Source organism: Calliphora vicina, chromosome 2 (assembly GCF_958450345.1).
Source record: "Calliphora vicina chromosome 2, idCalVici1.1, whole genome shotgun sequence".
NCBI lineage: Eukaryota > Metazoa > Arthropoda > Insecta > Diptera > Calliphoridae > Calliphora > Calliphora vicina.
This window is the reverse complement of record NC_088781.1, coordinates 136,075,700-136,098,112: the sequence shown is the minus strand read 5'-3', so window position 1 is coordinate 136,098,112 and position 22,413 is coordinate 136,075,700. Positions and strand designations below refer to the sequence as shown.

Genomic DNA, 22,413 nt, shown 5'->3' with positions numbered 1-22,413 from the left:
TAATGGCTGGTAGAAGTTTATTTTTTAATTAAAATTTAAAGAGAAATAAAATTGGTTTCTTAATAAAAGCCTAGTGTTAGACTACAGTTTTGTAAATTTAAATTTAAGCTCTTTAATTAATTAAATCCCTTTTGCTGGTCTTTATATTTAGTTTAAGCTATCTTTATGATGCTTTTTCCTTTTGATTTCTGTTGAAAAAGTTTGTAAATCTTTTTTTGAGCCAATTTCTATACTTCCTTAACATAATTACTATAAATTAGCTGGGTATTACTTAATTAACATTTTATTAGCTTGATTTTCTTCCTTATAATGTCTCGCCTTCTCCAAAAACAGCCAACACTAAACAAAACTTTATTAACTTAATTAACAACTCTTAAGCTCCCAAAAGTATGCCAACCTTTAATGCTATTTTCAGTTTATTGTTGCTTTATGGTTATTTAATATTTCCATAGCATGTTTCAAGGTTGTTTATACTAATTTTCAAAAAAATTTATGCCACAACCATCAAATTAGGTGCTTGTACACAATATAAGAATTTTTATAACATGTTTGTAGAGTGTTTTAATAACATTTGCTATTTATTGGTAATTTTGTTATTTATTACTGCTGCCAGCCTAAAAGTCTGCTGTATTTTTTTGTTTGTTGTTAATGTTCTTGTGGTTAAGGTGTAAGAAACTAATGTCACGGTTTATTAAACCAAATTTTGAAAATATAACGGTGGAAAGGATATTTTTTTAATATTCCGAAAGGAAATTAGCTGCACTAAGCAATTATTGAACATAAAATTAACAAGCCTTAAAAGTGGGTGGTTTTTTTTTAATATAAATATTATGCGCCATTAACAGGTGAGAAAATTGCTATTCATTAGAGAAGGTGTAGCTAAGAGGTTAATAAGTTTCCTTTGGCTTTTTTGTGATTTCCTTTTTTTGCCTTAAATTATGCTTTATTATTTATTATAAAATATTTAATACAGGATGTATAGGAAATGACAGCAATAAGGACAAATGAACACGTTTACAGGTTCTAACACAAAAACAAATCGAAATTTTTTTTCCAAAAGCCTTAAACTAGGCAATGTGTTTTAAATTCTATCACAAAAACTGTCAATATTTATTAATTTTTATTAAAAATTATCAAAATTTTTAAAATTCCTTAAAGTAGGCAACATTTTTTTGAAATATAGACCTTAAAGTATGATTTGTTTTTTTCAAAAATGCCTTAAAGTATGCAATACTTTTAATTTGAAGTAATTTTTATGTGACATAATAAATATATGCGGAAATTTTAAAAAAATAGGCCTTAAACTAGGCAATACTTTTTAGTTCTTGTTAGAAAAACTCTGTAGAATTTAAAATTTTATATTTTTTTATTAATTGTTTTTTTTTTTCTAAATTAACTTAAAATATCCAAAGTTTTTCTAAAAAGTACCTAAAACTATGCTTTACTTTTTTTTAAATTCCTTAAAATATGCAATAGTTCTAACACAAGCTTTCTTTCTATACACATTAAAAATAAAAAAAAATAATTTATTTTGTTAAAGTTGCCTTAAATTAGGCAACAGTTTTTGTAAAAATTACCTAATGTTGGGCTTTATTATACCCTTCACCATCGTGAGAAGGGTATATATAAGTTTGTCATTCCGTTTGTAATTTCTACATTTTTCATTTCCGACCCTATAAAGTATATATATTCTGGATCCTTATAGATAGCGGAGTCGATTAAGCCATGTCCGTCTGTCTGTCTGTTGAAATCAACCCCAGATATCTTCGGGATCCAAATCTTCAATAATTCTGTAAGACATGCTTTCGAGAAGTTTGCTATTTAAAATCAGCAAAATCGGTCCACAAATGGCTGAGATATGAGGAAAAAACCAAGACAACCTCGATTTTTGACCTATATCTGGATTACTAAGATATTAATACAGACAATATGGATATCTAATGATAGATATTTCAATAGATATAGTAAGTTGGACCTACAATGGGTCAAAATCGGGAAAAATATTTTTTAACCCGAATTTTTTTTTCATCAAAAAATTGTTTGTCATAAATTTTTTTAAAAAAAAAAAAATTTTAATTTTTTTTAAAAAAAATTTGGAAAAAATATTTTTTTTAAAAAAAAAATTTGGAAAAACAATTAAAAAAATTAAATTTTGTTTACCTAAAAATATATTAAAAAATTTATTCGGCACAGCCGAATATAGATCTCTTACTTGTTTTTTAAGTAATTTCCTTTAAAAAAATTTAATATTTTCTTGAATATTATTGTATACCGTTTACACTGATAAAATTAGTCTTTAATTAAGTTAATTTAAGGGAAATCATATTTTTTAAAGTTTCACCATAATAATTTCTTACAAAAGCCTTAAACTAGGCAATAGTTTTTAAGTTATATCACACACTCTCTATACTATTTAAAAATGTATTGTTTTTTATTAAAAAATAATGTATTTCTTAAATTTTCCTTAAACTAGGCAATACTTTTTGTAAAAAGGGGCATTATTTTTCTTTTCAATTACATATTTCTTAAGAATTTGTTTATTTTCATCTCTTTCAATTATTTTCTTTAAACAAAATTTACATATTTCCCTTACTTTTTTAATTTGCCTTAAACTAGGCAACATTTTTCTAAAATATTTAGTTTTTTTGTTCACATTTCCTTTATGAACAATTTAAATTGCCTTAGGCTTTTCAGTCTTTTGCATATTTAAGGGTTTAGGTCATGTTTTGTGCATTTATTATTGCACATATGTTTGTTCTTTCTATGTAGTATTACTTTTGTCTAACTTTGACTTATTTGCCTACATTAGTTTGCTGCCTGCCTACAAAGCCTACACAATATGCAATGCATTTTTTTTTGTATAATAACACCATTTTATAATATTTATGCATGTTTATACATATATTTGAAATTGAAAAGAATTAAAACCTACATTTTCTTTAGAAAAAAAAAGGAAGTTGTTTTATAGAAAATTGCACTCAAGTGTGGACTAGTTGGAATCTAAACATTTAATAACAGGGTGGGAAGGAAGGCTGCCTTTAAGGCTAAAAGTATGAAGCATCAGGCAGAGGCAAACAAAAATTAAAGGAAATGAGCTAATGTTTAGGTTTTTGTGGGCAGTTGTGGTTTATTGTAAAAGATGTTTTAAAAAACAATATTTTTGTAGGTTACAGGATGTTGGCTTGGTTTTGAGGACAAGATAAGGAAAGTTGAGATAAAAATGTTTGTATATTATTTGGCACAAAACCTAGAAATATGCAAAACATATATAAATTGTAATATTAATTAAATAAAATTTTTATTTTCTTAAAGCTTTAACAATATTATACCAAAAATCATTACAATACATGTTGCTTTATCATTAAATGTATTCATTCCTTAATCATAACCATATGAACAATATTACCAGTATTTTAAGATCACAAAGGACTCCCCTTTTTTCAATATTCTGAGCAAAATAAAACAAACTGTCGAAACTGAAAAAAACCCATAAATAATGCTGCCATTAGTTTTTTTTCAATGTTCCTCCTTTTTATCCTTTTTATCATTTTCGTTACAAAACAATAAAAACAAAAAATCACAAAACATATCTTGTAACACAAAGGATAATACACAGACACCGATACAGCTGTGTATTTTCGGTTGTATATGTATTTTTAATGACGTCATATTGTTTGGAAATTCATTTAGTTAAGAGGGAAGTTTAGTCAAAGTATTACATACATTAAGGATAATCGCTACAACTGTATGTATTGACTGTGTTGCCTACAATCAGGGGTTGCATGTAATTGCCTGAGAGTGTGAGTTTAAGTGTGTGTGAAGGGGGAGGGGGTGTTGGAGCGGAAATTGTTGGTCTAATACAATAAATTTGATATTAAAAGGAAATCGAAAAAGGAAGAAGATTAATTACAGACCAAAAAAACTTAAGTGTAATAATAGCAAGTGGTAATTTAAGGGCAGGTTGGCCTAATTCAGCTCTGCTTCAGTTTCTAGTTCAGGTTCTAGATCAGGTTCAGGTTCTAGTTCAGGTTCCAGTTCAGGTTCTAGTTTAGGTTCTAGTTCAGGTTCAAGTTCATATTCTAGTTCAGGTTCTATTTTAGGTTCTAGTTCAGGTTCTAGTTTAGGTTCCAGTTCAGGTTCTAGTTCAGGTTCAAGTTCAGGTTCTAGTTTAGGTTCTAGTTCAGGTTCAAGTTCAGGTTCTAGTTTAGGTTCTAGTTCAGGTTCAAGTTCAGGTTCTAGTTTAGGTTCTAGTTCAGGTTCTAGTTTAGGTTCCAGTTCAGGTTCTAGTTCAGGTTCCAGTTCAGGTTCTAGTTTAGGTTCTAGTTCAGGTTCAAGTTCAGGTTCTATTTTAGGTTCTAGTTCAGGTTCTAGTTCAGGTTCTATTTTAGGTTCTAGTTCAGGTTCTAAGGAGTGAGATCGAAAAATTCTTAACATACATATATGTTTATAAAAAAGAAACCACTAAACTTACAGCTTTAATTTTTTTTTTATTTGATTGAAATTATTATTACAATTTACAAAAAAAATTATTTTTATAGTTTTAATCACTAGTGATGAAATTTTGAACCTTTTTCGGAAACCCTTCCATTAACGTTTTTATAGTGCTTTCTGTCACTTTGCTCGAACATGTAGTCCATCTCCGTTTAAAATCTACCACACTTTTGGACACCTTTTTTGTACTCTTCAATTCTCTTTTAACAAGAGCCCAATATCTCTCCACTGGCCTTAGCTCCGGGCAGTTTGGAGGATTTGCCTCTCTTGGTACAAATACCACATTATTGTTCTTGTACCACTCAAGGGCTTGTTTGCCATAGTGACAGGATGCCAAGTCAGGCCAAAAATAAGTGGACACATTATGAAGTCTTATGAATGGAAGCAGCCTTTTTTGTAAACATTCCTTGATGTAAATTTCGGTATTTATAGAGCCCGTTGTAACAAATGAGTGGCTTCTTTTGCCGCAACTGCATATTGCTTGCCATACCAAGAACTTTCTGGGAAATTTTGTCTGCTTTTGGGTCCTAAACTTTTCTTCAACATTCCCTCGAGCATCAGCAACATAAAATTTTTGACCTGGAAGTTGCGAAAAATCTGCCAGAACATACGTTTCGTCATCCATTATGCAGCAAGAATATTTTTTTATAAAACTTGACTTCAATTTCCGTGCTCTGTTTTTGGCCTCTAAATTTTTAGTAGCGTTCCTGTCAGGAACTTTTTGAGCCTTGTATGTTTTTAAACCTGCATTAGCTTTAACTTTTCGTACCAAATAGTCCGAGCACTGAGCTAACCGGGCTGCTTTCCTACCGGATGTGTTGGGAGCTCTTTTGAAAATGCGTTCTATTTTTTTGGCTTTAGAAACATCATGTGGACCATTCCTTCTACCTGAACCAGGTTTTCTATCAACTGACAAGTTCTCCCGGTACTGTTTAATAACATTGGAAACAGTTTGACGGCAGACCTTTGTATGCTTGGCCAACTTTTTGTAAGACCAAGTTGGGTTTTGTTGAAAATATTTAATAATTTCAGTACGCACTTTTTTCTGGTCACTCATTTTAATCAGATTAACAAAAAAATTAATATAATTGACATTACACATAATAACTGACATGTTTTTCAAAGGTAACTTGATCAAAAAAAAATTCAAATAATACTTGGGTTAAAAAATGTAATGAAAAACGTGTGTTAAGAATTTTTCGATCTCACTCCTTAGTTCAGGTTCCAGTTCAGGTCTAGTTCAGGTTCAAGTTCCGGTTCTAGTTCAGGTTCCAGTTCAGGTCTAGTTCAGGTTCTAGATCAGGTTCAAGTTCAGGTTCTAGTTTAGGTTCTAGTTCAGGTTCTAGTTCAGGTTCTAGATCAGGTTCAAGTTCAGGTTCTAGTTTAGGTTCTAGTTCTAGTTCAGGTTCTATTTTAGGTTCCAGTTCAGGTTCTAGTTTAGGTTCCAGTTCAGGTTCTAGTTCAGGTTCCAGTTCCGGTTCTAGTTCAGGTTCCAGTTCAGGTTCCAATTCAGGTCTAGTTCAGGTTCTAGATCAGGTTCAAGTTCAGGTTCTAGTTTAGGTTCTAGTTCAGGTTCTAGTTCAGGTTCTAGTTCAGGTTCTAGTTCAGGTTCTAGTTCAGGTTCTAGTTCAGGTTCTAGATCAGGTTCAAGTTCAGTTTCTAGTTTAGGTTCTAGTTCTAGTTCAGGTTCTATTTTAGGTTCCAGTTCAGGTTCTAGTTCAGGTTTTAGTTTAGGTTCTAGTTCTAGTTCAGGTTCTATTTTAGGTTCCAGTTCAGGTTCTAGTTTAGGTTCTAGTTTAGGTTCTAGTTCAGGTTCTAGTTCAGGTTCTGGTTCTGGTTCAGGTTCTAGTTCAGGTTCTAGTTCAGGTTCTAGTTCAGTTCTAGTTCAGTTCTAGTTCAGTTCTAGTTCAGTTCTAGTTCAGTTCTAGTTCTAGTTCAGTTCTAGTTCAGTTCTAGTTCAGTTCTAGTTTAGTTCTAGTTTAGTTCAGTTCTAGTTCAGTTCTAGTTCAGTTCTAGTTCAGTTCTAGTTCAGTTCTAGTTCAGTTCTAGTTCAGTTCTAGTTCAGTTCTAGTTCAGTTCTAGTTCAGTTCTAGTTCAGTTCTAGTTCAGTTCTAGTTCAGTTCTAGTTCAGTTCTAGTTCAGTTCTAGTTCAGTTCTAGTTCAGTTCTAGTTCAGTTCTAGTTCTAGTTCAGTTCTAGTTCAGTTCTAGTTCAGTTCTAGTTCAGTTCTAGTTCTAGTTCAGTTCTAGTTCAGTTCTAGTTCAGTTCTAGTTCAGTTCTAGTTCTAGTTCAGTTCTAGTTCAGTTCTAGTTCAGTTCTAGTTCAGTTCTAGTTCAGTTCTAGTTCAGTTCTAGTTCAGTTCTAGTTCAGTTCTAGTTCAGTTCTAGTTCAGTTCTAGTTCAGTTCTAGTTCAGTTCTAGTTCAGTTCTAGTTCAGTTCTAGTTCAGTTCTAGTTCAGTTCTAGTTCAGTTCTAGTTCAGTTCTAGTTCAGTTCTAGTTCAGTTCTAGTTCAGTTCTAGTTCAGTTCTAGTTCAGTTCTAGTTCAGTTCTAGTTCAGTTCTAGTTCAGTTCTAGTTCAGTTCTAGTTCAGTTCTAGTTCAGTTCTAGTTCAGTTCTAGTTCAGTTCTAGTTCAGTTCTAGTTCAGTTCTAGTTCAGTTCTAGTTCAGTTCTAGTTCAGTTCTAGTTCAGTTCTAGTTCAGTTCTAGTTCAGTTCTAGTTCAGTTCTAGTTCAGTTCTAGTTCAGTTCTAGTTCAGTTCTAGTTCAGTTCTAGTTCAGTTCTAGTTCAGTTCTAGTTCAGTTCTAGTTCAGTTCTAGTTCAGTTCTAGTTCAGTTCTAGTTCAGTTCTAGTTCAGTTCTAGTTCAGTTCTAGTTCAGTTCAGTTCTAGTTCAGTTCTAGTTCAGGTTCTAGTTCAGTTCTAATTTTAAGGCTTTTAATCTGTAAATTCTTTATTAATCAATAAATATTGTACAATAAACTCCTTTTAAAAGCAAATTGAAGTTATTTATTTTTATTGATCAATAGAATTTTATGCTCATACTTGAAAAAACCACAAAATTACAAGAATTTTTTTATACTAAAAAAACAATTGTACCACAAAAGAAAAAAATAACCACAACAATAGTCGACCCACAATAAAAAAGAAACATTTTAAGATAAAAATTAAAAGAAAGGTTATAAAAAAAGCCCATAATGTAACCCTTAACAATAGCTAACATTCTGTGATTAAATTTTTAACACCCAAATAGTGGTTTCAATAACAATAGCAACCAACAACCAAGCAATAATGGTAACAATAATAAAAAAACAATTATTAAGGTGTCTGCTTTAAGTGACACAAACAAATGTTATAAAAAAAGCAACAAGAAAATAGACAAAAAATTAGTTTCAAAATTAAAAAAATATAAAATTTTCCCTTAGAATTGTAATACATATTTTCAAAAGTTTAGGTTAGTTCAGTTATAAGGCGTCTCAGAAAATCAATAGGTTTTATTATGCTAGACAAGCAGACAGACAGAGGGTTAGACTGCTGCTGTTAGTTGACCAAAAGTGTAAATAAGTTGCAACAGACAAAAGAAAAACATGAAATTATTAGTTTTAAATGGGCCAGTAGTTAAAAATCAATAATTTTAAGTGGCAATAATTGAATAGTTAAAAGAAATACCATAAGGTACATTTATTATTTATAATTAGCCTTAAAGTAGGCAGTAATTTGTTAAACTAAAGACATGTACTTGTGGTAGGCAATAGATTTTACTGCTTAGGAGTTTTATGGCTTAAATAATTTATGAAAAAAGTTAATTTCTTTGAAAAAATGCTTTACAATTCATTTAAATTTGTTTGTATTCCATATGGTAACAGTTTTAAAATTCTACATTATCTGTAGCTGAGCACAAATTAAATTTATTAAAATTCCGTTTACTTTTAATCCTTTATTGTTACTCAAACGAAGTTCTTCCTATCCTGCAAATAATGGTGAAAAAAATCGATATAAAAAACCGATTCATTAAAATTCATTTTATAGTAAAATTTACATTCAAAAGCTTAACATCATGCTGCAGATTACTTTGTACAAAAATGATACAACTTGCTTGTTTACAAACACAATTGTTTATTTTTTTTTTGGTAGAAAAAAAGGAAACAATTTTACTTTTGGCCGGGTCAAAAAACTCTTTGCCATTTAACCCATTTAAACGAATAATAAAACAAAGCCCTGAAAAACGCGTACTACTATAAATAAAATTATAGAAAAATGCCAGCCAGAGTAGAGTTCTGAGTACTGCCATGTGTCAGTCAGTGTTTTGGGAGGACAATATTTATGGCCTCCTAACTGTATGCCTTACTTATGTTTATATCTTTATAAATATTTAATAAATAAATTGTTTGTGCTGCCAGCGTAGTGATTGGTTCAATAAACTTTTAATATTCGTATCAATAAATAAATATTGTATTGTATTGTATTGATTTTATTGTATGGATTTTTATGTGTGTCTGTTTATATATATAATAAAGCATAATAAAATGTGAAATAAACTGAAAATAAAAATTGTAAAGAAAACACTTATGGTTTCCTAAAAAATATTATTGGAAATGAGCTTAGGGAGGCAGGATAAAAAGAAAAATCAATAATATTAAAATAAATACATACATTATATTGCAAAACAATTAAACTGCCTTAACGTATGCTTCAAATAATTTACCATAGCTCCCATTGTAGTCAGTACTAGTCTTAGTTCTATTCTAGTTACGTTCTAGTTCTGTTCTAGTTCTGTTCTAGTTCTGTTCTAGTTCTGTTCTAGTTCTGTTCTAGTTCTGTTCTAGTTCTGTTCTAGTTCTGTTCTAGTTCTGTTCTAGTTCTGTTCTAGTTCTGTTCTAGTTCTGTTCTAGTTCTGTTCTAGTTCTGTTCTAGTTCTGTTCTAGTTCTGTTCTAGTTCTGTTCTAGTTCTGTTCTAGTTCTGTTCTAGTTCTGTTCTAGTTCTGTTCTAGTTCTGTTCTAGTTCTGTTCTAGTTCTGTTCTAGTTCTGTTCTAGTTCTGTTCTAGTTCTGTTCTAGTTCTGTTCTAGTTCTGTTCTAGTTCTGTTCTAGTTCTGTTCTAGTTCTGTTCTAGTTCTGTTCTAGTTCTGTTCTAGTTCTGTTCTAGTTCTGTTCTAGTTCTGTTCTAGTTCTGTTCTAGTTCTGTTCTAGTTCTGTTCTAGTTCTGTTCTAGTTCTGTTCTAGTTCTGTTCTAGTTCTGTTCTAGTTCTGTTCTAGTTCTGTTCTAGTTCTGTTCTAGTTCTGTTCTAGTTCTGTTCTAGTTCTGTTCTAGTTCTGTTCTAGTTCTGTTCTAGTTCTGTTCTAGTTCTGTTCTAGTTCTGTTCTAGTTCTGTTCTAGTTCTGTTCTAGTTCTGTTCTAGTTCTGTTCTAGTTCTGTTCTAGTTCTGTTCTAGTTCTGTTCTAGTTCTGTTCTAGTTCTGTTCTAGTTCTGTTCTAGTTCTGTTCTAGTTCTGTTCTAGTTCTGTTCTAGTTCTGTTCTAGTTCTGTTCTAGTTCTGTTCTAGTTCTGTTCTAGTTCTGTTCTAGTTCTGTTCTAGTTCTGTTCTAGTTCTGTTCTAGTTCTGTTCTAGTTCTGTTCTAGTTCTGTTCTAGTTCTGTTCTAGTTCTGTTCTAGTTCTGTTCTAGTTCTGTTCTAGTTCTGTTCTAGTTCTGTTCTAGTTCTGTTCTAGTTCTGTTCTAGTTCTGTTCTAGTTCTGTTCTAGTTCTGTTCAAGTTCTGTTCTAGTTCTGTTCTAGTTCTGTTCTAGTTCTGTTCTAGTTCTGTTCTAGTTCTGTTCTAGTTCTGTTCTAGTTCTGTTCTAGTTCTGTTCTAGTTCTGTTCTAGTTCTGTTCTAGTTCTGTTCTAGTTCTGTTCTAGTTCTGTTCTAGTTCTGTTCTAGTTCTGTTCTAGTTCTGTTCTAGTTCTGTTCTAGTTCTGTTCTAGTTCTGTTCTAGTTCTGTTTTAGTTCTATATTTATTGTAATTTCCTTTTTTTAACTCCTTGCTAAAAGTTTTATACATTATGAAAAATTTTATTCATTACACTTGTCGTTTAAATTTCCTCTTATTTTATTATGAATTTCTTGTTTTTGTTGCTGTTAAAATATCCTTTTTTCCCTTTTTTATTGTACTTGTATTCATAAAACCTTAATGATTATGTATGTAGGTTACTACAGCCAGTTAGTGGCTTCAGGCTGTTTTAATGTGTTTTGTTTAGTTTACTTAAACTTGGTTAAAAACTCCCTTCCCTACCTATTAGCTGTCTAGGCAGCAAGGCAGTATACAATTCACAGCCCCCTAACATATGCAATAATATGAAATAGGTAAAAGTTTGTGAATTTACTTAAAATTATGGTAGTTGCTGTTAAAATGGTTGGTAACAAGGAAAAAGTTTTTAAACAAATGCAATTGTTGAAATTTTGATGTGTAAATTAAATAGAATTTTGTAGTAGCTACTAAAAGTTGTTAGTTAAAGTAGGTAAATAGGAAGTAGTTGATATTGAAACTAAATTTTAAAATATATTAGTTTACCGAAATTAATAAGCATAAATAATATGCTTAAAAAAGTTTCTAGAAATCTTAGTTTAAGAATTAATATATAGGAATTTGCAATGCAAACTTCTCGGTATTACATAAACCCTTAAAGTATGCTTTATTTACTAATAACATACGTTAGCTAACCTAATGTGATTTCTGGTGTCTTTCTTGATACAAAAATCTTTGCAAAAATCTAACTTTTATTAAGTTTCTTGTATACAGGTTACTTTCTCTTGTCTGTTTTGTAACTACTTTAAGGCTTTTCAAACAAATTATTTATTTACCCAACCACAAGCAAACAACTGTGTGCAAACTGGTATTGTTTAAACTCAATTTCTTAACAATAATCTATAACAAATAACACCAAATCTAGGTGGTTAAAGAAAAACAATTTTCTACTTTTCTTTATATACTTGAAAATGTATAACTGAAACTTTTGTTGTTGTTATATCCTTAAAGCCATAAACATCCTGTTGCTGTTTTCCCTTAACAAAAAAAAAAAGTAGAATGTTCTTCCATTTTGTGTGTTTTTTATTTTTTGTTTGCAACATCTGTCTGTAAATATTTTATTGCCATTTCGTTCTTTTGCGTTCATTGTGAGAGAGAAATTTTCACTTTGTTTTGCAACGTATTTTTATGTTGTCTCTATGTTTTTATTTCAAGTAACTTTTCATTGGGGAATTTTATATATTTATTACTTTTTTTGGTTGTTGGAATCATCCATATATTTCTTTTACCAATTCTTTGGGTATAATTTTGTATTGATGTTCGTATTTTTGGTTGGAGAAGGAGGGAACCATATCAAATGGTCAATAAATTAGTCTCTGGTGTAGACATCAAACCCGAATGTTTTATAAATTACAAAGAAATTTTGTATTTTGCAAATAAACTAAGAAAACTAAAAATATTTTCAACTAGAACTATAGTTTATTTAAAGAAATTTAACAAAACACCTTAAGATATGCTATAGATGTTGAATTAAGCATTTAAACCAAAAAATATAAGCTTTCTAAACATTTTAATATGGCTTTTTACAAAAGCTTGTTAATTTAGCAAAACACTAATAAATTGCTTTGTTTTATAAACATAATAATACGAATTATAATGTTAAAATTTCCTTTAGAAATTTGAAACCCTAAAAATAGGCAACAAATATAATTAAAATTAAGCATAACACTTATTATGTTGTGTAGTTATTTTGTGATATCAAATATTAACAGCAATATGAAACCCCTAAAGTATGCTAATAATGTAGAGCAAGCCACATATAATGAAAATTACATGCCCAATCATGTTACAAATATGAAAATGTCACTTGAGACTTAATCTAAACCAAAAAATACAATTATTTTTAGGAAATATTATGAATATAAAGTAAGTTTAAGTATTAAGTAAGTTTTAAAGTATTAAAGCATACTTTCAGGCAGCTAAATAATATATTACAAATATCTTAATTTAGATACATTTTAATAACTATAGAACTTTCAAACTACAAAACCGATCAACACCAAACTTAATACATTAATAGAGAACAAGTTAAGCTTTTAGAGTATGATGAAAGAAAATGTCAAAATCAAACACAGAAAAAGCTACTTTAACACAAAGTTATTTATATCATATGAGATTATTTTGGAAACATTAATTTATTTCAAAGATTTTTAACTATTTGATTAAGTAAATTTCCTATAAAATCTTAAAATTTATTTAGACCAGGAGTTAGGCTTTTAGAATTTGTTAAGCGGGGTTAACATACTTAAATACAAAGGGGCATATAGCCAGCCAAAGTCAAATCGCTCAACTGTAAACAACTTTTACAAAATACAAACCGTCTTTAAAAAATTTGTTCTACCGATTTTTAGAAAACTTAAGAAATCAAGAGAAAATAAGTTAGGCTCTCTTGATATTACTTCTACAGATATCTTACATAAACTCAGCGAGCTTTACAGTATCACAAAGATCAGCAACTTCGTGTAATTCGTATTTAGAATGACTTGAAAAGTACAAACGATTTATTAATATTTTTATAAATATTAAAAAGCACGTAGAATACTGATCTTTCTTTAACGATTTCAGTTTTTTTCTTGAATTTTTTTGGGGGGTTTTTGGCCTAAAAAATGGCTGATTTTTGGTATTTGGCACAAAAGTCTTCTATGAATTTTCAAATAATGAACACTTTTAAACATTTTTGAAAAGCAGACACAATATCCTTTTAAACGATATATAATATGTTTCAATAATTTTTTGCTCATATCAATTTCAAGGAGTCTGAATAACGCTACTTACTGAAATTTTTGCAGAATAAAATTATTTTAATTTTTGCCCAAAAGTATTCTACGAATTTTTAAGTAATGAACATTTGTAAACATTTTTTCAAAGTACAAACAATTTCCTATTTAAATATGTATAACATATCCAGCATAGTTTTTATTTATGATAAATTATGGAAGCCTTAAAAACATAACTTAGTAAAATTGGTGATTTTTTGTATTTTGCACAAAAGTGTTTTATGAATTTTCAAATAATGAACACTTTTAAACATTTTTGACAAGCAGACACAATAACCTATTTAATGATATATAATATGTTTAATTAATTGTTAACATATATCAATTTAAAGGAGGCCTAATAACACTACTTAGTTAAATTTTTATAGAATAAAATTATTTTTATTTTTGCCTAAAAGTATTCTACGAATTTTTAAATAATGAATATTTGTAAACATTTTTTAAGAATGTATAACATATCCAGCATAATTTGTATTTGTGATAAATTATTGGAGCCTGAAAAAAACATCTCTTAGTAAAATGGCTGATTTTTGGTATTTGGCACAAAGGTCTTCTATGAATTTTTAAATAATGAAAATGTTTATACATTTTTGAAAAGCAGACACAATAGCCTTTTTAACGATATATAATATGTTTCAATAATTTGTTACTCATATCAATTTAAAGGAGGCTGAATAACGCTACTTAGTTAAATTTTTGTAGAATAAAATTATTTAAATTTTTGCCTAAAAGTATTCTACGAATTTTTAAGTAATGAATATTTGTAAACATTTTTTCAAAGTACAAACAATTTCGTATTTAAAGATGTATAAAATATCCAGCATAGTTTTTATTTGTGATAAATTATGGAAGCCTTAAAAAACATAACTTAGTAAAATTGCTGTTTTTTTGTATTTTGCACAAAAGTGTTCTATGAATTTTTAAATATTGAAAATGTTAAAACAGTTTGGAAATGTAGACACAATAACCTATTTAATGATATATAATATGTTTCAATAATTTTTTGCTCATATCAATTTAATGGAGCCTAAATAACACTACTTAGTAAAAATGGTAACTTTTGTTATTTTGTTTAAAACTCTTCAACGAATTTATGAATAATTTAAGTTTTTATACATTTTTGGAAAGTAGGCATAATTTCCTTTTTAATGATGTATAATATGCCTAGGTTAACTCTTATATTAAAATCTCAAGCAACCCCTCTAACTAAAATTTTTCATTCTGGTTGTTTACTCAAGTTTCTGACACACATAATTCATTAAAACCCTTTCTAATAATTCTAACTTAAATTATGTTTAGAATATGAAATACATAAGACTGTGCTCTATTTACCCAATAAATTTGTTTTAAGCAATTTGTAATTTCTTTCTCATGTTATTTTTTTTTCTATCTCCTTTTTTGGCCTGAAAATAATTGCATGTTAAGCAAAATTGTCTTGGTAATGTCTCTGTTTGGTTTTCCCGCCATTATTAACATACAATGAGGCAATAAATAAAGTACAGTACTTTGAAACACACTACCTCCCTCTGGCCCCTAAAAATATGCTAACACTCAAACATCGAAATTGAACCATTAGTTTTAGGAGAATTTTTTTTGTGTTCTTCCTTGCATTAAAGACAAATTTTAATGAGAGCTATTTTTATTTGTTGTTGTTTAATGTCCTTTCTCTTTAAGTTTGTATGGCCTGTTCCTTTTTAATATTGTTTCTTGTAAATGTATTTTGTATATCCTGTTTTAACTTGGAACATGAGTTCATTGCTCTTAAATTAAACGTTTAATTATGCCTGTTTGTTTTTGCTGTTTTTTTTAGCCCTTAAATACATTACAAATAACAATTTTATGTACTTAGTTTGTAGCCTGGCAAGGAAAGAAAATAATGTTAAAAGAAAATAACATTATGTGCTGAAAAAAAACAAATTCCAGAGGGGAGTGAGTGAGTGAGTTAAAGCTAGTAGTTGTTAACTAATGAACTGTAAGTTGTGAGCTAATAAGCATGAAATAGGAAATTTGTGTGTCATAGATGACAGTTTTTGTAATAAAGATTGGCAAACGTTAAGGATAATCAACAAATAAATGAAATATACTTTAAAATTGTTAAAGGTAAAGGAATTATTTAAAAGAAATCAGGAAAATTTTAGAGATTAAAGAAAGCCTAAAAGTATGCTATAATTTTTTAATGAATTTTGATCATAAAAGTAGGCTACACAATTTTAAATATTAAATTTTCAGGTCTCATATTTTATATTAAAATTTTTCATAAACAAAATTGTTGCTTTTCTAAAGTGCTCATTAAATTTTGTTTAACTGAAAAACAGTGATTTTAGTGTTAAACCCCTACAACTGAATAATACAAAATTTTAATTAGTTTTACTTCTAATTAAAGTACATATTTGTATAATAAAGCACTTGCATATTTTTACCAAGAAAACATTTAATTAGTCGAATTAAAACTTTCTATAATATTTTTATTAACAATAATAACATTTTATTGCTAAAATCCTACGATGTAGGCTATAGTTTTTCCATGCTTGCAATAACCACAAAAGTATGCTACACAATTTGAATTAATATTAATAGTAAGTAAAGTATTTCATTTAAAAAGGGTTTAATAAAAAAAATTTAAACAAAATTGTAATAATATAAAACAACTTAATGGTTTTTGTTAAGTTTTTATTAAAAACATTAAGAAAACTTGAGCCAAGTTGAATTGAAATTTTTTTTAAGTAAAGCTACTTGTGATGTCACTAATTTAATATGTCTAAAAGATATTTTAAACATATTATACATCATTAAATAGGTAATTGTGTCTATTTTTAAAATAAATCCTAAAATGTTTTATACTTGCAATAACCACAAAAGTATGCTACATAATTTGAATTAATATTAAAACCAAGTAAAGTATTTCATTAAAATGGAATGCTACTTATGGTTTCAATAATTTAATATGTATAAAAGATATTTTAGACATATTATACATCATTAAATAAGTAATTGTGTCTACTTTTCAAAAAAATAATAAAAATTTCCATTATTTAATAATTCATTGAAGAATTTTAAGCAAAACCAAAAGTAATCAACAATTTTTCGAGTTGTGTTACTGGAGACTTTTTTATATTGTGTGTAGAATACAACTAAGGGTTATTATATATCACTAAAAAGGAAATTATGTATACTTAACAAAAATATTTACAAATATGCCAAATTTAAAAATTCATAAGAGACTTTTGTGCAAAATATTAAATATTAGCAATTTTACTAAGTACTTGTACTTGGGACTTCCATAAATTGACATAAATAAAATAAATTTTAGAAATGTTATATATCATTAAACAGGTTATTAGGTGCAGTTTTCAAAAATGTTTCAAAATTTCCAATACTTAAAAATTCATAAAAGACTTTTTCACAAAACAACCACAATGTAGAATTTCACTTATTACTAGTGTTTGTAGCTAAACTAACTTGTCATTAGTAAATGTTAACCTAGACTTATTATATTATATATCATTAAATAGGATATAGTGTCTACTTTTCGAAACTGTTTAAAAATTTTCATTACTCGAAAATTCATAGAAGAATTTTGTGCAAAATACAAACTAAAATCAGCAATTTTAATAAATAATTTTTCTTAAAACTCCAATAATTTGTTACGAACCACAAATATGCTGGACATATGACACATAATTAAATGGGAAATTATAAGAACTATTAAAATTTTTTCACAAATATTCATTACTTAAAAATTCGTAGAATACTTTTAGGCAAAAATTACAATAATTTTATTCTACAAAAATTTAACTAAGTAGTGTTATTTAGACTCAATTAAATTGATATGTGTTAACAATTATTTAAACATATTATATATCATTGAAGAGGTTATTGTGTCTGCTTTTCAAAAATGTTTAAAAGTGTTCATTATTTGAAAATTCATAGAAGACTTTTGTGAAAATTACAAAAAATCAGCAATTTGAATAAGTGCTGTTTTTAAGGCTACAATAATTGATCACAAATAAAAATTATGTAGTATATGTTATACAACTTTAAATTGGAAATTGTTTTTACTTTTACAAAATGTTTACAAATATTAATTACTTAAAAATTCGTAGAATACTTTTAGGCAAAAATTTAAATAATTTTATTCTACAAAAATTTAATTAAGTAGTGTTATTTAGCCTCTATTAAATTGATATGAGCAATAAATTATTGAAACATATTATATATCATTGAAAAGGTTATTGTGTCTGCTTTTCAAAAATGTTTAAAAGTTTTTATTATTGACAAATTCATAGAAGACTTTTGTGCCAAATACAAAAAATCAGCCATTTTACTAAGTGATGTTTTTAAGGCTTCCATAATTTATCACAAATAAAAACTATGCTGAATATGTTATACATCTTTAAATAGCAAATTGTTTGTACTTTGAAAAAATGTTTACAAATATTCATTACTTAAAAATTCGTAGAATACTTTTATGCAAAAATTAAAATAATAGAAAAATTTAACTAAGTAGTGTTATTAGACCTCCTTTAAATTGATATGAGCAAAAAATTATTGAAACATATTATATAGCGTTGAAAAGGTTATTGAGGCTGCTTTTCAAAACTGTTTTAACATTTTCATTATTGGAAAATTCATAGAAGACTTTTGTGCAAAATACCAAAAATCAGCCATTTTACTAAGTGAAGTTTTTAAGGCTTCCATAATTTAACACAAATAAAAACTATGCTGGATATGTTATACATCCTTAAATAGGAAATTGTTTGTACTTTGAAAAAATTTTTACAAATATTCATTACTTAAAAATTTGTAGAATACTTTTAGGCAAAAATTAAAATAATTTAATTCTACAAAAATTTAATTAAGTAGTGTTATTTAGCCTCTATTAAATTGATATGTGTTAACAATTATTTAAACATATTATATATCGTTGAAAAGCATATTGTGTCTGCTTTTCAAAAATGTTTAAAAGTGTTTATTATTTGAAAATTCATAGAAGACTTTTGTGCCAAATACCAAAAATCAGCCATTTTACTAAGTGAAGTTTTTAAGGCCAACAACCCGCCAAAAAAATTAATGTAAAAACCTGAAATCGTTTAAGAAAACATCGTGCTTTTTAATATTTATAAAAATATTAATAAAACGTTTGTACTTTTCAAGTCATTCTAAATATGAATTACATGAAGTTGCTGAACTTTGTGATACTGTAAAGCTCACAGAGTTTAAGTAAGATATCTGTAGAAGTAATATGAAGAGAGCCTAACTTCTTTTCTTTTGATTTCTTAAGTTTTGTAAAAATCGGAGAAAAATTTGTTTAAAGACGGTTTGTATTTTGTAAAAGTTGTTCACAGTTGAGCGATTTCACTTTGGCTGGCTATATGCCCCTTTGTATTTAAGTATGTTAACCCCGCTTAACAAATTCTGAAAGTCTAACTCCTGATCTAAAGAAATTTTAAGATTTTATAGAAAATTTCATAATTAAATAGTTAAAAATCTTTAACATCAATTAATGTTTCCAAAATAATCTTTCATATTATATAAATAACTTTGTGTTAAAGTAGCTCTTTCTGTGTTTGATTTTGGTATTTTCTTTGATAATATTCTAAAAGCTTATCTAGTTCTCTATTAATGTTTTAAGTTTGATGTTGATCGGTTTTGTAGTTTGAAAGTTCTATGGTTATTAAAATGTATCTAAATTAAGATTATTGTAATATAATATTTAGCCGCCTGAAAGTATGCTTTAATTTATAGTTTAAAGGTTTTTAACATATTTTGGTAGTTTTATTAATATTTTCTCTTAGCTTTTGAATGAATGAACCTTGAATATGTTTGATCATAAATTTTTGTTGTTTTTTTTGTTGATGATTTCCCTTTTTTGCAGCATACTTTTAAGAGCAAGTCTTAATAAAAGCTACCTTCAACAGCTAAAACCTTCACATATATTACATATGGATTTTTTTCTTGCTATATTTTTTGTGTTTTTAATGTTTTTTACAAGCACCTACATATGTATAGTTTTTAACAATAAAAACCTCGTTATTTTAGTTTTTATACATGGGAAACAATGCCAGCAATAGTACAAGTAGCAGCAGCATCATCATCATCATCACCAGCACTACAAAAGTTGCAATATTGATTTAGTTGGCTGAACAGCAAGAACACTCCTATTATAGCAATACACAGAAAATATACTGCCAACACTCCTACAACTATATTGCGATTAACAACTACATTTCTGCAACGAATTTTTACAATTTTCAGAATTTTGTAACAAACTTGACCTTTACCTTTACACGGTTGGGATGAAAACCATCATATAGAAGTATCCTTAGTAAGAAATTGTTTAAATTTTTGGAATTTCAGGGTATAATTTGTTAATTTCTCTTCTGTTTTAATTAAATTTTTTTTAGTTAGTTTTCTTTGTAACTTTATTTGAATTTTTAATTTGCAAATGCTTGCTTTATTACTCTCTTTAAATACTATGAGCTTGTCAGCCTTAAAATATGCAACGTTTTTATTTGTTGGTATGCATTTTTCTTTTATTTTTTTGGTTAAACAAGCTTATATTTGCACATACACTTCTGCACTCGTCTAAAACTAAAACTACACAAGCCTTTATTTAAATATTTGCCCAAAAGGTTAAAGCACTTCTTACAAACGAAAAACAAACAAAACAAAAAAACTGTTTTTTCTTGAAATTACAAGGTTTGAGGCAACAAAAAGGACACTTAAAGCATTCATTAATAATATAATTTTTTTTTTCGAAATTTTAAGAATTTTTTTTCAAATAAAAATTTTGTAAATTTTTTTTATTTTTTTTTTTTAAAATAACGTATATTTTTTTATTTATTTTTATTTATTATTTAGAATATCTCGTTTTAATTTTGAGACCAGCAATTATATTAAATATTTTTGCGACCGCACCAACCGATAGTCAAAATACGTTTTCAGGGTGGTTTCCTTCGGCAACAAATGTTATTGTCCAATGTTCGAAAAATTTAGAGAATATATTTGTTGTTTTGTTTGTTTTGAAGAGAGTTTTAGTCTATTAATTGTAAGCTTTTGCTCTTTAAGAGAGTTATAATGTATTATTTTACTCAACATGTTTGAGGTGAATTTAATTGTTAGAGAAAAGCTTTTGATAAAAGCTTTACAATTTGAATTTATGCAGAATTATAACGGTCTAAGAAATAAATAAGCATTTTTGTGTCAAATTATGTACTTAGACCTCGCAAAATAAATATTTTAAATAGTACCAAGCGTAAATATAATACAATTTTGTCACAGACCTAACTCAGTTGTAAAATACCATGTCCGTCTGTCTGTTTAAATCAACTTTTCGAAGCCCCCAAATAACTTACATACACGATTCATAAATCAATATCTCCGGAATTCTATCGGCTCGGTTGCTGTTTAAAATCGAGAAAATCAGTCTACAAATGGCTGGGATATAAGGAAAAAACCAGGACAACCTCGATTTTTTTACCTATATCTGGATTACTAAGTCATTAATATAGACAATATGGATATCTAATCTATCTATATACATATATAAAAATGAAATGGTCCATGTATGTAATGGCATCACGTGAGAACGGCTGGAGCGATTTGGCAAATTTTTATTGTATTCGATTCGAAATTTTCAGGAGATGGTTTGTAAAGAAAAAAATTCAAAAATTCCGTGTAAAACTCCAGTCAACTGTAATAAAAAAGCTCCCAAAAGTATGCAGTACAAATTTAGATATTTTATTTGCAAATAAATAAGAACAGGCAGGTGAAGAACTAACATTAGTAAAAGCTAACGGCCGAAGCCGCGGGGGCGATCAACTAGTGATAGATATTTCAAAGACCTTTGCAACGACCTATATAATAGTAAGTTGGACCTACAATGGGTCAAAATCGGAAAAATATTTTTTAATCCGAATTTTTTTTTTTCACCAAAATTTTTTTTCGCTAAATATTAAAAAAAAATTGAAATTTTTTTTTTTTAAATTTTAAAAAAACAATTCGAAAATTTTTTTTTCCAAAAAATTAAAAAAACAAATTTGGAAAAAAATTAAATTTTGTTTATCTAAAAATATTTAAAATTTTTATTTTTAAGTATAATTTGGTGAAGGGTATATAAGATTCGGCACAGCCGAATATAGATAGCTCTCTTACTTGTTAAGTTATCTAAACAATTTCTGAGATACTTTCTGAACAATTTATACTTTCTGAAAAGCTAACATTACATAAAATATTTTAAATGAATAAATTTAAATTTTTTGATACCGAGGGCAGCAGGTCTATCCAAAAAACGGTTTTATACTTGCAATAACCACAAAAGTATGCTATAGAATTTTAATTGATATTAATACATATCAAAGTATTTCATTAAAAAGGAATGCTACTTATGGTTTCAATAATTTAACATGTATAAAAGATATTTTAAGCATATTATACATCATTAAATAGGTAATTGTGTCTACTTTTCAAAAAAATAATAAAAATTTCCATTATTTAATAATTCATTGAAGAATTTTAAGCAAAACTAAAAGAATTCAAAAATTGTTCGAGTTGTGTTACTGGAGACTTTTTTATATTGTGCGTAGAATACAACTAAGACTTATTATATATCATTACAAAGGAAATTGTGTATAATTTACAAAAATGTTTACAAATTTGCCATATTTAAAAATTCATAAGAGATTTTTGTGCAAAATATGAAATATTAGCAATTTTTTTAAGTACTGGTACTTGGGACTCCCATAAATTGGCATAAATAAAATAAATGTTTGACTTGTTATATATCATTGAATAGCTTATTGAATATACTTTTCATAAATGTTTCAAAATTTCCAATATTTAAAAATTCATAAAAGACTTTTGCACAAAACAACCACAATAAAGAATTTCACTTATTGCTAATGTTTGTAGCTAAACTAACTTGTCATTAGTAAATGATAACCTAGACTTATAATATTATATATCATTAAATACGATATAGTGTCTACTTTTCAAAACTGTTTAAAAATTTTCATTACTCGAAATTTCATAGAAGAAATTTTGTGGAAAATACAAACTAAAATCAGCAATTTTAATAAATAATTTTTCTTAA

General features: G+C 27.7%; 2 protein-coding genes across 5 annotated transcripts in view; both read right to left on the bottom strand.

The window, feature by feature from the left end:
- Positions 1-22,413, bottom strand: part of LOC135952210 (protein CNPPD1) — a 526,375-nt gene that overhangs the window by 125,985 nt on the left and 377,977 nt on the right. The gene's annotated exons all lie outside the window — the stretch shown is intronic.
- Positions 1-22,413, bottom strand: part of sick (sickie) — a 234,646-nt gene that overhangs the window by 110,245 nt on the left and 101,988 nt on the right. Inside the window, exon 1 of one of the 4 annotated variants that reach the window (XM_065502054.1) lies at positions 19,604-19,678. The exons of the other annotated variants lie outside the window; for them this stretch is intronic. The gene's annotated coding sequence lies outside the window, so the exon portion shown is untranslated. Of the gene's footprint in view, positions 1-19,603; positions 19,679-22,413 lie in introns of those variants that run through there. 4 annotated transcript variants of the gene reach the window in all.